The sequence below is a fragment of the Chionomys nivalis genome, chromosome 25, assembly GCF_950005125.1.
Source record: "Chionomys nivalis chromosome 25, mChiNiv1.1, whole genome shotgun sequence".
In the NCBI taxonomy this organism is placed as follows: Eukaryota; Metazoa; Chordata; class Mammalia; order Rodentia; family Cricetidae; genus Chionomys; species Chionomys nivalis.
Window position 1 is genome coordinate 20,150,417 of NC_080110.1, and position 12,050 is coordinate 20,162,466.

Below are 12,050 nucleotides of genomic sequence, written 5' to 3' on the forward strand. Positions count from 1 at the left end.
GAAAAACAAACCTATAAAATATTAGCCAAAACACAAAAAGGCATAGTGTACCTACATTGAACCGATATTGGCAGAATTGCTACGTATTATTTTCAAGTAATTAAACTAAAGCTTTTTATGTAAGTAAGTAATCTTTAAAGAAACCACGTTGGAGATAGTATAGGTGACTATAAACAATTTTTCAGTTTGCATAAGGGCTTTAATCCAAGAGAAAAACAAGTCATATTAATGTAAACAAATATACAATTACAGTCATTTTTAAAGTTTACTATCATATAATTGCTTATTTTGTATAAACTATTTTGCCCACTCTAAGCTGTTACTTTGCACATTAAAGCCTCAGAAGCCGAGCTACAAAACCAGACAGTTGGTATCACCCCAAAGAAAACTGCAGTTGAGTAATGGCAGCAACCTTCTCTCGTCCAGCTTCCTAAGTCATCCACTTCTTTTGGGAATGAACATATTCTCTAGATAATAACAATGAAGTGAAAAGAACTAGCTTCACTTTTTTGAGCAATTTACGTTTCTTCTATCAAGTGTAAAAAGCCATAATTGAGTCCAACAACTTCGATTTCCGCAAGCCCGTATCTTTAGTTAATTGATTATATTGGATAAAAGAAAGACTAGGGAGCTGGCCTCTGCCCTGGAAAGTTACTTCACACCTCTGAAAGTATTAGGAGGAGAGCCTTTACTTGTTTGTAGCGCTGGCCATGGAGCCAGCTTCCTACATGCTAGGTGAGAAGCATCCATTTCCCGAAGAGACACTCAGACTTTTGAAGCTAGAGTTTTATAGTGTTTATAATTAAGCCCAATTAATGAGAAACAGATAAAATTTTAGAACATTATCTAAAACTAACAAATGTTAAATGTCTTTTATTATTTTCATGTTCTTTTGGAATGTCTATAGATAAACTAATGCAGCATTTTCTTTTAGGCCTTTTAATCTTTTTGCAAAAGAAATAGGCAAATCTTAAACTACTACTATATTAGCGTATATCTATTTAGTAAAAAGCATTTGACTGAATGATTTTTTTTGTACAAAAAGGTAAATCCATAATCAACATCTTTGAGAATCTAATCTGTTTAATTACCTAGTGCTTAATTGAGCTGCAAATCTCAGAGTTTTGGGACATTTCTAAATTCATTACAATGATCGTGGACAACAGTGGTTCTTATCTTTCTGAGTTACAATTCTTTAATACAGTTCCTTACCTTGTGGAGACTCCAACTATAAAATGACTCCAACTATAAAATTACCTTCATTGCTACTTCACAACTGTAATTTTGCTATTGTTATGAACCATAATGTAAACTATCTGTGTTTTCCAATGGTCTCAGGTGACCCCTGGGAAATGGTTGTTTGACCCCAAAGTTGAGAAGCATTGATGTGCTAGTTCTTACTTTCCTATGAAGAAGATAATACAATTTTCACTGGATAATTAAGAAGCTTGGGAATAAAGTGATTATGTAACTTGCTCATGGTAACACTATTCGGTAGAAGTTGAGCTCAGACTTGATTTCCATCTACTTTCAGGCTCCTGACCTTAACATATCTTTATAGGATCCTGACTAAGTCAACAAAGGAAGTACAATGAACACTCTTTTTGTTTTTGTCCCAGTAAGGATTTTTGTACTTTCTCTCCAGATTCAAAATGCCTAAGACCTTCTGTCTTTTTTTTTTCTTATGTGGTCTTCCAATATTCATTTTAAATAGTTTCATAGTTGTTTTACAGTGGGTGAATAATACAAATCCAGAGGACAAGTACTTTAGTTAGGAATACCAGATCGACTCCTCTTTGCTTCTTTCCCTTTTTCTGTACCCAGTCACAGTGCTGTAAATGAATTCTCCTATTTCTGCAGAAGACACATTTCTTCTCCATTTCCACTCTTGACATTGAGACCACTGACTCAAAACTTTATCACTTTATACTTAGAGGCTGAGATAAATTCCCAAATAATTTGCTACATCTGATCCATCCTAAACACCAATATAAAGTTAATTTTTCTAAAACACTTCATTAGAAAGCCATTCCTATTATTAAGAAAGATGCTGGCAGAAACAGCAATAGATACTGACTCTTGGCTTATAATTAAGATATATTCTCCTTGAAGACAATTTTGATCATCTATCAAGGCATTTTCCATGAGGTATATAATATGAACACAAAGCTAAAAATGCAAAACAGATAAGTTATGTCACTTACTCACTTAAAATATTCAAGCTTTGATTAGGATATATGGATCCATTTCATGACATTTTACTTTCTGGGCACTATTAGCTTCTCCAGTTCCACCTGTTCACACTTCTGTCAAGCTTTAACCCATAGTCAAATCAACACCTAGAATAAGTCAATCTATTTGTTCAGGCCTAAGGTGGCATTCCTCTTCGATGCCTGAGACAATACAGTCTCTTGTACTGTTCTCCATCCTCCCACACTGTTCTAGCCATGTTGACCATTCCTCCACATACTTTGCTCTTCTCCACATTCCTTACACTTTGTCTTCCCTCGTGGCCTTTTCTAGACATTTGTAACATATTGTTTCAGTTTATTCTAGTATTTCTTTAGTAGTCATTTTTGTATAGGGTTGTTCTGTATCATCCCAGTAATCTTTCTTCGTGTATATGTTCTTTACAGTGTCAACACGACATTATATATGATGTTTGCTTGTTCATTGCCTTTCTTCCCTGAACACAAAGCATGAATGCAAATACGTTCTCTATAAATGTGTGTTAGCAAAGTTTCACCCCACAGCTTAACTGTTATGTCTGCTAAAAAGTAAGACACTGCCAAAAAACCCCTGAAGCCCTGCTTAGTATTCTGTTGTGTTGGTTAAGGACCCAGCTCTATGCCTGGCATAGGGAAGTGTATAATGACCACAGTTTGACAGATGTCCACATATCATCAGACCTTTCAGGTCTAGTATTTTTTTTCTCAGAATTCAGAGAGAATGAATAGGATTATTCTTTCCAAATATCTTACAAATGGGGGCAGAAGATGTGGAATTCAGAGGGAAGACTCAGTGGTTAAGAGTGCAGAGTGGTTCTCAGCATTCATGACTGTGATTCATAGCCTCCTGTAAGTCTACCTAGCTCCATAGGATCTGGGATCCTCTTTCAACCATGATGGGGACTGTGCATACACACATGTATGTATATGCATATACAGAAACACATGTACAGGCACAATTGTACCTGGAACGTAGTTTCATAGACGAGTGTTAAATAAAATGCTGTACAACAGACAGTTCTTTACACTATATTTCTGCTTCCTTGACCATTGCTTAGAAAAGTTTTGAAATTTCAGTTCCTCCCTTTCCTCTTTCCCTCCTTTATTCCTTCCTTCCATTTCTTCCTTCCTTCCTCCCTCCTTCCTCTTTCACTTCTGAGTTAATTATGGAGTTATATAGTGGACAGGTCATTATGAAAATGTAATTACTCTTTCAGTAAAAGCTTTAAATATTCTGGATACATTGTTTCCATACTCATAAAATAAACAATCTAAAGCCCAAATAAGGACTAGGTTCTCTGGACATGGGGTTAAGGGTCTTTCTTTTGCCTCATATTTGTTCCCTTTGAGTAAACAAGTATGCTCATTTTTTTAAAAAATTAAGCCAAAATATTAATTTCACTTTGCCTAATCATTCAACCACATATTCATGTTCTCGTCCTTAAAGCAAATCTTTTAAAGTAAGTTCTTAAATTTAATCACTTGTATCTATAAAAATCTTCCACCATTTTGCTTCCCTATCCAATTACGTTGTATCGACATCAGCCCTCCTGGTTATCAAATCTACTACTCATTCTCCCTTCTGAACGCTTCTGTGTGGTAAAATGTTTAGACGCCTTTCTGATCCATTTCAAATATTTGCTGATGTGTCAGTGTGTTCTTTGGGGAGTTCCTAGATCTATATTTTTTTTTTTGTTACTTTCTGTTCTTATGTTACATCTGTATTTGAGTTCCAAGTTCTTGACTGTTAGTGCTTCTCTGACTCCATAACCTTCTAATGGTTTCAGATATTATTCTACACCAACAATCTCAACACTATATCTTTGGGGCTATTGTTTTTGCTGCACCTCTGACCCAAATTTCCAAGTGATGGTGATCTACTCATAGATTTGCTGCCTAGTTACCCCAGAGCACTTTCTAATTTTCTGTGTGCTATCTCAGAATCTGATAAGAAATGACAATCGACCTTTGACCTCTCCCAATTTTCATGGGGGAAACCTGATTAAGTGTCATGAATTATTGATGTTTTCCAAGAAACGACCTGGATAGCTTTCCTTCTATACCATCAGCCCCCTAAGTAATTCAGGTTTGTAATGTACATCAGGCTTGTGACTGATGTCTTGCCTTTAATACCCTGCCACTTCAACGCCAGCTCTGCATCGCTCTGCCCTCTAGCCTTGCACTTTTTATACCAACAGTGCCTTTTCTGTCACTATTGAAGCACCCACTTTATCCTTGAAAGTACCGCACTGGTTGCTACATGTCAACTTTTGCTATCAGGTTATTAACTCCTCAAGGGCACAAATAATATCTTAGTCTTTCTCATAGCTCCCATACTGTTACCATGACCACACCATGAACTCAATAAATATTTCTTAAGTTGACTATAAGATATATGAGAAAAGATAGTTCACACATGTGTTATGGTACATGAGGCAGGACGAGAGGCCATTCTTTGTTCTGACACAGGAAGTTAAAGAACCTTGTCATATTTAATATTTACATGCAATTGTCAGTTAAGATTTTATTTATTGCCTTCTTTCTTTCTTTCTTTCTTTCTTTCAAGAAACTATTCAGTAACATGCTGGAGAAGTTAAGGGAATTCGAAAGCATATATTGATCTCATATGTAAGTGATGATGTGGGATTCCCTTCTGTATGCTGTGAAAATGTTTTATTACTGTTGGCTAATAAAGAAGCTGTTTCAGCTACTTCCTTAGCAGAGTAAAGCCAGGTGGGAAATATGAACAGAGATATACAGAGAGCAGGCAGAGTCAAAGAGACGTCATGTAACTGCTGAAGGAGAAGGACACTAGAACCTTACTGGTAAGCCGCCTTGTGGTGATACACAGATTAATAAAAATGGGTTAATTTAAGATACAAGAGCTAGCTAGGAATACACTTGAGCCATTGGCCTAACAGTGTTGTAATTAATATAGTTTCTGTGCAATTATTTGGGTCTGGGCAGCTGGGAAATGTAAGTGCTGCCTCCATTTACATTAAAAAATCAGTGATAATTACCCTTAAGTTTGATCTTCATGAATACTAACTTGTGCTTTACATGAGGATGAAGAACACAAAAAGAAACAAATACTTTCTTAAACATCACATCAGATACCAGATGTGGGGGGTTAATCCACCTTTATAAGTTTGGCAATTCTGAATTCAGACTACAGCTCTGTAAGTTCACACCTGATCTGACATAAATTATATGGTAGATACATGCAATGTAAACCCTGTGAAATTTGAAAAGTTGCAGTAAGAGGAAAATAATTACTATGCAAAATGCAATAAGATGGAAAAAAGAAAGACCACAAAACTGGAGATTTTGAAGGATTTCTTTGTGACTGCAACTTTACAACTAGATCAGACAGATGGAGAATATTGCTAAACTACTGAGCCTTTCATCATTAAAATAATAGTACAGGTGCCTGATTTACAGTCACAAGGATAAAATGACATGGGGTATGATGCATGACTCAGGTGTATAATTGTTCAACGAACAAGACATACAGCATACATGTTTAAAAACTGTGAATTCTGATTTAGATGGCGATCACAATTTAATTTACTTCAGAAAATTTGCTGATGGCCTAATTTGATGTGGGATTCCCCTCTGTATGCTGTGAATACCATTGATGGATAAAGAAGCTGTTTTGAGCCTATAGCAGGGCAGAACAGAGCTAGGCGTGGAAAACCAAACTGAATGATGGGAGAAGAATCAGAGAGAAGCCATGCATGCCTACTGGAGACAGATGCTGCAACTTTACCTGGTAAGCAACAACCTCATGGCAGTACACAGATTAATGGAGATGAGTTAATTTAAGATATGAGTTAGCCAGAAATATGCTTAAGCTATTGGCCAAACAGTATTGCAAATAATATTGTTTCTGTGTGATTATTTCGGGGCTGAGCAGCTGAAAACAAACAAGCAGCTATCCTACAACACTAAATGGTTCAAAGTATTCTTTGATAATACTCTCTCCTATGATGCTTAAGAGACCTAGCAGCAATATTGATTCAAGAATCTGCTATGGTCTTTTAAAAAATGACCTTTCAAATGGCCCCTAATTTTAGCTGTCCCTCCATATTCCCTTCTGTCTTCTCCTATTCCTTTCCCCTCCCTGTTTGGTCCTCCTGTTCCAGCCACAATCCATCTGTATCTATCTATTCTAGTTCCCCTTCCTAGGGTTATCCAATCCTCCCCCTAATCCCTTATTCTATACGTAACCTTATGGCTGTGATTTACAAGATCACTCATAAGTCACTGAGCCCCACTAATCTTCCATTTCTCACCAATGAAAACCCTCATGAAGTATCTCCTATAAAGAGAAGCTGACATAATGTTTAAAGATGTTAATTACTGGCAATAGTAAAGGTAGAATTGAAGGGGGAAACATATTTCACTGAACTTAAATATGCAGTATTTGAAATATCAACCTGTAAATAGCTAGGTAGAGCCAGTAGTAAGCTAAAATAGAGGATTAGAGACTATATGCACTCAGATACCCTGGGTTATTTATCAGTTGTTTAATATTCCCACCCTCATACCCACAATATCAGCCATATCAGTATATGTAAACATTTACTTAAGAAAATGTCATTTAAAGGCTTAAACATCTTATAAAATTAATTCCTATTTTTCATGAATTATATATATATATATATTGTTTTTAAGATATAAGAAAAAGGATATGGTATAGAAGGGAAAAGCTTAATATAATATTAAAATTATAATTTATGTCTTAAAATAAAATTAAGAGTAATTTCTGATTATTAGATTGAGTCATCCACCTACTTAGTGTGCATAAATTATGTCCATGTCATCAGTAACAACAACCCTTAGTAGTTAATTCTAAAATCTTGTTATTCATGGCAGGATTTTAGACTTGTGCATTGCGCCATATTCTTTACATTCAATTGCTCTCAGTCAGCATTTCCTCTATATAAAGAAGGACAGCAGGACTGTATGCTTCTTCCTTTGCTATACTCCAGGAATAGTAGAAAACAGAAATCTTTTCTATCATGAAAATTCACAGTTCCATTGTATAAAACACCAAGGTTATGGTGAGATGGTACTTGGATATTGCAGGAGACTAATGCCATAACACTTAATATACATTTTTATTTCCTTTTATGATTTTTTGTCTTGTGCTAGAGATACAGCTTAGGAGTAAAGGTGCTTAGGGAGTAAAGAACCCTCATGATAGAAAGATAAAATCAACTCTTGTAAGTTGTCTTTTGAATTCTACACATGCAGTATGGCGAATAAGCATACAAACACACATGTGGGCACACTAAATACATAAATGTAAAAGATGAAACAAAAGACTATTTATGTTATCTCTATATGTTATGTTTTGTTTGCTTTTTTTTTTTTTTTTTTGTGTGTGTGTGTGTGTGTGTGTAATCCTTGCCTTTCTGGAACTCTCTCTGTAGACAGGCTGACCTGAAACTTAGATATTCATCTGCCTCTGCTTCCCGAGTGCTTAAAGGTATGCACCACCACTGTTAATATTCTGTAGAGTTCAGCTAGCAAAACCAATTTTAATGATATATACTGAATAATCTTTATGGCAATACCCATACAATAAAGGTGTGTTGTGCCCTTAATTCCATTTTAGCTGGGTAATCTTTGAATATTATAAAAAATTTCCAAAAATCTAAAAACATCATGTATTCTATCCTCTACCCAACATACTAACCCTAAAGCTAAAAATAATATAATAAATAAACTATTTATTTCCTCTGTCAACTATAACTTTTCAAATTTGAGGTAGATGAATGAATATATGGTGAATATGAATGAGGAAATTTTTATTCTTTCTGATGTTTCTTAGAAAATACATGTTGAATTAACTGTTTATATAATATAGTAACACTTTTTTTTTCTTACAGGCTCTGTTATAATTGAACCTTATTTCAGTGGAGCTTGGAGGAATGTGTCTCCAGGGACACTCAGTGTGGATAGAAATTCCAAAGACAATGAGCATGTGACCAAAGGAGCTGAAGCCCAGAGAACCATCAGGAATCTTGATTCACAAAGCTGGGAAGAGGAATTTATCCCAAGCACTGCATGCTACTGCAGGATTTTGTCCATTATCCCTACACTTCAGGAAGTTATTGAAAGCTAAATACGAGCCCACTTTATGCACATAATTTCCACCCATTCATCGGCTGAGTTAGTCTGCATTTCAGATATCATCAAGAGTGTTGTAATGAATGATAACTTTTCAAGATGTTGGTTTCAATACTGTCTGAAAAAAAAAAAAACCGAGGAGAGGCACTTTGGCATCACTTGGTAACTGTAATTTTTGAGGCACTTCTATGTAGCGTTTAAGGATAGCTGCTCTATTTCCATTCTCAACAGTATCACGTAAGTGTTCTGGTTTGCCACAACTTCACCAACACTTGCTCTCAACTTGTCTCTTTTGCAAACAGCCATTTTCAGTGGGATGACACTGTACATAATTGCAGTTTTTCTCTGCTTTGCCCCGATGGTTGGAGATGTGCACTAATTTTTCACATGCTTGGCTGTCTACATGTCAGTTTTAGAGAAATATCTGTTTAAGATTTTAGGAGAGTTTTAAATCGGGTTAATACTTGTTTTACGGTTGGTTTCCAAGAGTTTCTCATCTATTTCAGAAAATAAGTTCTTATTATTTATAGTTGGCAAGCACTTTCTTCCATTCTTCATTATTTCCTTGGTCGTGCACAGATAATTTAGTTTGATTGTAGCACCATTTGAATCTATTTTAGCTTTGGCTGCTTCTGTAATGTTTTCATATCCATGAATCTATTAAAGAGACCAATGTTAAATGTCTCTTAGCTTCTTCTCAGAATACAGAGATAAAAAGATTTTTAAAATATGGTGTGTGCATAGAATGGAATATTATTCGACTTTAAAAAACCTGGAAAACTCAAAATATACATAACACAGATGATATATATATATATATGAAAATCTACTAAGTGAAATAAATTAGTCAAATAAGGACAAAATCAGTATGACTCCCCTTACAGGAGACAACAATGTCAAGCTCATAGTAAATAAGCTAGAATGATGGATAACACTGCCTGGTAGCAAGGAAATGCAAATTTTTTTCTGAAATTATGTAGGATAGTTGAGTTCTAAGTGAAGCTGTGTCTGTGGTCAACAATATTGTTTCAGACCATTAAAAATCATTTGAAGGAGGATTGGTTATGTAATTCAGTGACAAACTTTGTATTTAGCGTGTTCAAGACCCTGGATTTGATCCATAGCATTCAAACCAAATTATTCCAGAGACAATACAGTTGTGTTAAGAGTTCTTGAAACAATATAACAAAACGGAAGGGAATAAAGATTTTCAAGTGGCATGAGAAGATGCACCTTCACAGATGCTGAATTTCCAAAATGTCTTATTTTCTGAGGGTAGAGTATGGTATGGTAAGTAGACTTCAGGGACACAATGATGGTGGAGGAAAGTGATAATCATTTACTTACACTCAGGATTAATTTTCTTCTTCTTATATGGCTTTCTGTTAAAGATGATTTTTCTGGCAGCTTAACTCACACCATAGACTCTGGAGATCAAGACTAGGCATACTCACAGGCTAAGCTTTACTACTGTCATCCAGACAAGATACACATGCAAAACCTCACACGTGTGTCTATACCTATGCATCTGTACCCACACACATCTATTCCATGCCACTATTTTCTTTAGAAAGTTGACCTATTTGGTTCATCTTGGTAGATGCAGCCTTGAGATAGTTTTCTACTGCTGATGTTCAGTGTTGATTCTTTATAGGTCATAGGCATTAAGTATGAACAGAAAAAAGGGAAAATACCCAAATTCTAGAGGTAGTATATTAATTTTAAGATTCCAGAAAGAATGCTACAGAGTGATTGCAATATTCTAGGAAGTACCTTAAATACTACCAGGTAATTTAGTTTTTGTGAGAATCATAGACAAAAATTTCTGTGTATATATGTGGGGATCCATTACATAACCTCATGAAATAATTACCTAGATCAGAAACGTGACTCAAACTTCAGAGATCGTCTATGAGCCCAGCCTTAAGCTTTAAGGGAAGCAAATTAGTACCAAACTAACACAAATGAAATAGCATTATTCCCGAAACAAAGGAATAAACATATAGAACAGTAACAGAAATGGGCAGAAAGCAATAAAACAGAAATACAACTTCATCATCACCTAAGTCCATCTCAATATGCTTCTCATAGAAAATACGAACTATTTACAAAGGTTTAGGGGCATTTTAATCTCTCCTTTCGGTTTGGAGTGATTCTGAGTGAAAGGAATGCAGGAGATTTTGCTATAAAATCGGTGAAGGATAGCTCTTGGTGCACAAGAAAACAAAGCGCACAATTACCCAGAACTGACATGCTAAGCAGACATGCACGTACAAACCAATTGGTTTAGTTCTATTGGTGAGGTTACAACTCTGCGTGTCTATCATTTCATGGGTTATTAAAAACTTTTCTGCCTGAATAATTTGCAAGGTGTGAGTAAAGCTTAAATAAGTTCTCATCACTGAGCAAGGAAACTACAACCATCTTCTTATGTGTATTTGCTGCATTGTTGGTGAGCCAAGGAAGCACAGAGGAAATGATCTTAAATTAAGGAAACATCATCAGTGGCTGGAAACACAAAGGGAATATGATTAAATTCCCTAAACATAAAAGTAACTGATTGATACAATGAGAACTTCATCACAGTATTCTTATTCTGCAAGAATTTGAAAAGAAGAAAAGAATGTTTGAAGACTAAATTCACAAAGTTAAGTCTACCGCAATGTCATAAATACCTGATTTATCCAAACAAAGGGCATGCGGGCACAGACATGACCTACTTTAGAGAGGAAGAATGAAGATATCTGTGTCATTGAAGAAAGTTTTGAGATAATTAACGGGTGAAGAAGTTATATTTGGCTATAAGAGAAAGAATCCTAACAGTTTTCTCTTGCTTTCCCCCTCTTCCGCATGTTTCTTGGGGTCACTATGTAGACACAAACCATTAGGCTTAATAAAACTTTTATCATTACAGTATAAACTAATATTCTTATTTCTCCAGGGAACACATGGAAGTTCTTTCTCTGTAATTTTTAGCTGACCTATTGGTTCTTTGAAGAATTTCTAAGTCGTCCATCATTGCAGTTCATATTTCCCAGATGCCATATTTAGCTGAAGTGATGGAGAAAAGGATCTTCCTGTAAACCTCATCATGCACCATGACCTTGTTTTAACAAGACAGTAATGTTTCACTCTGCAATGGCTTTTTTAAAATCTAGGGTTCTATTTAGGAGAAAGTGATGCTCCTCAGTCAGTGAGGAAGTCGTTCTGCCCCCTTATCTATGATTTCATTAGTTACTAAAGGATTTTTCCTTCTCTCCTTCCTCATCTTTCTTCTGCCTCATTCTTAATTTTTATTGCTGTTCCTCTTCTTTTTCTTTTCTTTTCTTTTCTTTTTTTTTTTTTTTTTTGGTTTTTCGAGACAGGGTTTCGCTGTGGTTTTGGAGCCTGTCCTGGAACTAGCTCTTGTAGACGAGGCTGGTCTCGAACTCACAGAGATCCGCCTGCCTCTGCCTCCCAAGTGCTGGGATTAAAGGCGTGCACCACCACCGCCCGGCTTCCTCTTCTTTTTCTTTTGGGGAAGGACACTAAATGGGGAAGTTTGAAAGCCCATATCAGAAAGATGTTCCCATTTTAAGTTTTATATACATTCATTTATTTACATAGGAAATTAATCATGACTTTAAAGATTGCATTATATATTTAAATTACAGCAAAAAAGTGACAAAAACTTCTGGAATACAT

The 12,050-nt window shown here is 35.6% G+C and overlaps 1 protein-coding gene across 3 annotated transcripts in view; it reads right to left on the minus strand.

Annotated features, from left to right (window-relative positions):
- Syt1 (synaptotagmin 1) overlaps nucleotides 1-12,050 on the minus strand; it is a 494,427-nt gene that overhangs the window by 405,096 nt on the left and 77,281 nt on the right. The gene's annotated exons all lie outside the window — the stretch shown is intronic.